The following is a 5,740-nucleotide window of genomic DNA, read 5'->3' as shown; positions in this document are numbered from 1 at the left end:
ATCAGCAGTCCTTCTTCAACCTCTGAATCTGATTTTTGCTCAAGTCCCTCAATTTCAGCCAGAAAATACCTGAAATCACAGAAAAACACAAAAACTCATAGTAAAGTCCAGAAATGTGAATTTAACATAAAAACTAATAAAAACATCCCTAAATGTAACTAGATCCTACTAAAAACATACTAAAAATAATGCCAAAAAGCGTATAAATTATCCGCTCATCACAACACCAAACTTAAATTGTTGCTTGTCCCCAAGCAACTGAAAATCAAATAGGATAAAAAGAAGAGAATATACTATAAATTCCAAACTATCAATGAAACATAGCTCCAATCAGATGAGCGGGACTTGTAGCTTTTTGCCTCTTGAATAGTTTTGGCATCTCACTTTATCCATTGAAGTTCAGAATGATTGGCATCTATAGGAACTCAGAGTTCAGATAGTGTTATTGATTCTCCTAGTTCAGTATGTTGATTCTTGAACACAGCTACTTTATGAGTCTTGGCCGTGGCCCTAAGCACTTTGTTTTCCAGTATTACCACCAGATACGTAAATGCCACAGACACATAATTGGGTGAACCTTTTCAGATTGTGACTTAGCTTTGCTAAAGTCCCCAATTAGAGGTGTCCAGGGTTCTTAAGCACACTCTATTTTTGCTTTGGACCTTGACTTTAACCGCTCAGTCTCAAGTTTTCACTTGACACCTTCACGCCACAAGCACATGGTTAGGGACAGCTTGGTTTAGCCGCTTAGGCCAGGATTTTATTCCTTTAGGCCCTCCTATCCACTGATGCTCAAAGTCTTGGGATCCTTTTTATTTACCCTTGCCTTTTGGGTTTAAGGGTTATTGGCTTTTTGCTCTTGCCTTTTGATTTTAAGAGCTTTTGGCTTTTTCTGCTTGCTTTTTCTTTTTCTATTTTTTTTTCAACATCTTTTTTTTTCTGCAAGCTTTGTATTCACTGCTTTTTCTTGCTTCAAGAATCATTTTTATGATTTTTCAGATTATCAAATAACATGTCTCCTTGTCATCATTCTTTCAAGAGCCAACATATTTAACATTCATAAACAATAACTTCAAAAGACATATGCACTGTTCAAGCATTCATTCAGAAAACAAAAAGTATTGTCACCACATCAATATAATTAAACTAAGTTCAAGGATAAATTCGAAACTCGTGTACTTCTTGTTCTTTTAAATTAAAAACATTTTTCATTTAAGAGAGGTGATGGATTCATAGGACATTCATAACTTTAAGACAAAGTTACTAAATACTAATGATCATGTAATAAGACACTAACATAGATAAGCACTTAACATAAAAAAAACGAAAAACAGAAAATTTGAGAACAAGGAATGAGTCCACCTTAGTGATGGTGGTGTTTTCTTCTTGAGGTACCAATGATGTCCTTGAGCTCTTCTATGTCTCTTCCTTGTCTTTGTTGCTCCTCCCTCATAGCTCTTTGATCTTCTCTTATTTCATGGAGGATGATTGAGTGCTCTTGATGTTCCACCCTTAATTGTCCCTTGTTAGAGCGTAATTCTCCTAGGGAGGTATTGATTTGCTCCCAAAAATTCTATGGAGGAAAGTGCATCCCTTGAGGCATCTCAGGGATTTTTTGGTGATGAGCTTCTTTATGCGTCTCTTGAGATCAATGGATAGGCTCTCTTATTTGCTCCATCCTTTTCTTAGTGATGGGCTTGTCCTCATCAATGAGGATATCTCCCTCTATGTTAATCCCAGCCGAATTGCATAGAGGGCAAATGAGGTGAGGAAAAGCTAACCTTGCCATAGTGGAGGACTTGTCAGCCACCTTGTAGAGTTCTTGAGGTATAATCTCATGAACCTCCACCTCTTCTCCAATCATGATGCTATGGATCATGATGGCCCGGTCTATAGTAACTTCAGACCGGTTGCTAGTGGGAATGATTGAGCGTTGAATGAACTCCAACCATCCTCTAGCTACAGGCTTAAGGTCCAGTCTTCTCAGTTGAACCGGTTTGCCTTTTGAGTCAATCTTCCATTGAGCTCCTTCCACACATATGTCCATGAGGACTTGGTCCAACCTTTGATCAAAGTTGACTCTCCTTGTGTAGGGGCGTGCGTTTTCTTCCATAATTGGCAAGTTGAACGCCAACCTCACATTTTCCGGACTAAAATCTAAGTAATTCCCCCGAACCATGGTAAGATAATTCTTTGGGTTCGGGTTCTTACTTTGATCATGGTTCTTAGTGATCCATGCATTAGCATAGAACTCTTGAACCATTAGAATTTCGACTTGTTGGCTGGGGTTTGTTAGAACTTCCCAACCTCTTCTATGGATCTCATGTCGGATCTCCGGATACTCATTTTTCTTGAGTTTGAAAGGGACCTCGGGGATCACCTTCTTCTTGGCCACAACATCATAGAAGTGGTCTTGATGGGCTTTGGAGATGAATCTTTCCATCTTCCATGACTCAGAGGTGGAAGCTTTTGTCTTCCCTTTCCCTTTTCTAGAGGATTCTCCAGTCTTGTGTGCCATCAATGGTAATAGAAAAACAAAAAGCTTATGCTTTTACCACACCAAACTTAGAATATTGCTCGCCCTCGAGCAAGAGAAGAAAGAAGAGATGAAGAAGAAGAAGAAATGGAGGAGGGGGAGAGAGGTTGTGTTTCGGCCAAGAAGAGGAAGAGAGGGTTGTGTTGTGTGAAAATAAAGAAGAATCGAGAGGTTTATATAGTAGAGGGAGAGGGGTTAAGGTTCGGCCATATGAGGAGGGTTTAGATGGGAAAGTGATTTTGAATTTTGAAGGTAGGTGGGGTTTATGAGGTAGGTTTATGGGGAAGAGTGGATGGATGTGAGTGGTGAATGGGTGATAGGGAAGAGAGATTGAGGTGATTGATGAAGGGGTGATGGGGAAGAGAGATAAAGGATTATAAGGAGGGAAGGTGAGTGGAGGTATGTGGGGATCTTGTGGGGTCCACAGATCCTGAGATGATCCTGTGGGGTCTATAGATTCTTAGGTGTCAAGGATTTACATCCCTGCACCCTTGAGGATTGTAAAATGCCTTTGCATGCAATTCTGGCGTTTAAACGCCGAATTAGTGCTTGTTTCTGGCGTTCAGCGCCAGCTTTCCTCAGTGTGCATTCCTGGCGTCTGAACGCCAGGATGCTGCTTATTTTGGGCGTTCAATGCCAGATCCATGCTCTGTTCTGGCGTTGAACGCCAGCCGGATGCTCCTTACTGGCGTTTAAACGCCAGTAAGCCCTTCCTCCAGAGTGTGATTTTTCTTCTGCTATTTTTGATTCTGTTTTTGATTTTTCTATTTATTTTGTGACTCCACATGATCATGAACCTAATAAAACATGAAAGAACAATAAAATAAAAATAAAATTAGATAAATAAAAATTGGGTTGCCTCCCAACAAGCACTTCTTTAATGTCAATAGCTTGACAGTGGGCTCTCATGGAGCCACACAGGTGATCAGGTCAATTTTATAGACTCCTAACACCAAACTTAGAGTTTGGATATGGGAGTTCAACACCAAACTTAGAGTTTGATTGTGGGGACTCTGTATGACTCTGTTTTGAGAGAAGCTTACTGTGCCTCTTTTCCATGTTTATAGAAGGATGACCTTGAGTTTTAAACACGAGGGAGTCCTCATTCAATTGAAGGACTAGTTCTCCTCTGTCTACATCAATCACAGCTCTTGCTATGGCTAGGAAGGGTCTTCCAAGAATGATGAATTCATCCTCATCTTTCCCAGTATCCAGGATTATGAAATCAGCATGGATGTAAAGGCCTTCAACCTTTACTAACACGTCTTCTACTTGTCCATAAGCTTCTTTTCTTGAGTTGTCTGCCATCTCTAATGAGATTCTGGCAGCTTGCACCTCAAAGATTCCCAGTTTCTCCATTACAGAGAGGGGCATGAGGTTTATTCCTGACCCAAGGTCACATAGAGCCTTCTCAAAGGTTATGGTGCCTATGGTACAAGGTATTAGGAACTTTCTAGGATCCTGTTTCTTCTGAGGCAATCTCAGTTGATCCAATGCATTTAGTTCATTGGTGAACAGGGGAGGTTCATCTCCCTAAGTCTCATTACCAAATAAATTGGCATTCAGCTTCATGATTGCACCAAGGAACTTGGCAACTTGCTCTTCAGTAACATCTTCATTCTCTTCAGAAGAGGAATACTCATTAGAGCTCATGACGGGCGTAAGGAGGTTTAATGGAATCTCTATGGTCTCTAGATGAGCCTCAGAGTCCTTTGGTTCCTCAAAGGGAAACTCCTTGTTGATCACTGGACGTCCCAGGAGGTCTTCCTCCTTGGAATTCACGTCCTCCCCTTCCTCCTTGGATTCGGCCATGATGGTTATATCAATGGCCTTGCACTCTCCTTTTGGATTTTCTTCTATATTGCTTGGGAGAACACTAGGAGGGGTTTTGGTGATCTTCTTACTCAGCTGGCCCACTTGTGCCTCCAAATTTCTAATGGAGGACCTTGTTTCATTCATGAAACTCAGAGTGGCCTTAGATAGATCAGAGACTAAGTTTGCTAAATTAGAGGTATTTTGTTCAGAGTTCTCTGTCTGTTGCTGAGTGGATGATGGAAAAAGCTCGCTATTGCTAAACCTATTTCTTCCACCATTATTAAAGCCTTATTGAGGCTTTTGTTGATCCTTCCATGAGAGATTTGGGTGATTTCTCCATGAGGGGTTATAGGTGTTTCCATATGGTTCACCCATGTAATTCACCTCTGCTATTGCAGGGTTCTCAGGATCATAAGCTTCTTCTTCAGAAGATGCCTCTTGAGTACTATTGGATGCGGCTTGCATTCCATTCAGACTCTGAGAAATCATATTGACTTGCTGAGTCAATATTTTATTTTGAGCCAATATGGCATTCAGAGTATCAATTTCAAGAACTCCCTTCTTCTGAGGCGTCCCATTACTCACAGGATTCCTCTTAGAAGTGTACATAAACTGGTTGTTAGCAACTATGTCAATAAGTTCTTGAGCTTCTACAGGCGTTTTCTTTAGATGAATGGATCCACCTGCAGAAGTATCCAATGACATCTTAGCTAATTCAGACAGACCATCATAGAATATATCCAAGATGGTCCATTCTGAAAGCATGTCAGAAGGACACTTTTTGGTCAGTTCCTTGTATCTCTCCCAAGCTTCATAGAGGGATTCACCTTCTTTCTGTCTGAAGGTTTGAACATCCACTCTAAGCTTACTCAGCTTTTGAGGAGGAAAGAACTTGGCTAAGAAAGCCTTGACCAGCTTATCCCAAGAGTTCAGGCTATCCTTAGGTTGAGAGTCCAACCATATTCTAGCTCTATCTCTTGCAGCAAACGGGAAAAGCATGAGCCTGTAGACTTCAGGATCTACTCCATTAGTCTTAACAGTATCACAGATCTGCAAGAATTCAGTTAAGAACTGAAAGGGATCTTCAGATGGAAGTCCATGAAACTTGCAGTTTTGTTGCATCAGAGAAACTAATTGAGGTTTAAGCTCAAAATTATTTGCTCCAATGGTAGGGATGGAGATGCTTCTTCCATGTAAATTGGAATTAGGTGCAGTAAAGTCACCAAGCATCCTCCTTGCATTATTTTTATTTTCGGCTGCATCTCCTCTTCCTGTTCGAAAATTCCTGTAAGGTTGTCTCTGGATTGTTGTATTTTAGCTTCTCTTAGTTTCCTCTTCAGAGTCCTTTCAGGTTCAGGATCTGCTTCAACAAGAATATTCTTGTCCTTG

General features: G+C 40.7%; 1 non-coding gene across 1 annotated transcript; it reads left to right on the top strand.

Annotated features, from left to right (window-relative positions):
- The first annotated feature begins 5,110 nt into the window (after nucleotides 1-5,110).
- On the top strand, nucleotides 5,111-5,218 carry LOC112781896 (small nucleolar RNA R71). Its single transcript, XR_003192645.1, has one exon. It is a non-coding gene; the product is annotated as a small nucleolar RNA R71 (small nucleolar RNA).
- The last annotated feature ends 522 nt before the right edge of the window (nucleotides 5,219-5,740 follow it).

Source organism: Arachis hypogaea, chromosome 19 (genome assembly GCF_003086295.3).
Source record: "Arachis hypogaea cultivar Tifrunner chromosome 19, arahy.Tifrunner.gnm2.J5K5, whole genome shotgun sequence".
Taxonomy (NCBI): domain Eukaryota; kingdom Viridiplantae; phylum Streptophyta; class Magnoliopsida; order Fabales; family Fabaceae; genus Arachis; species Arachis hypogaea.
The sequence above is the reverse complement of the archived record's forward strand: the minus strand, read 5'-3'. Positions and strand labels throughout refer to the sequence as shown.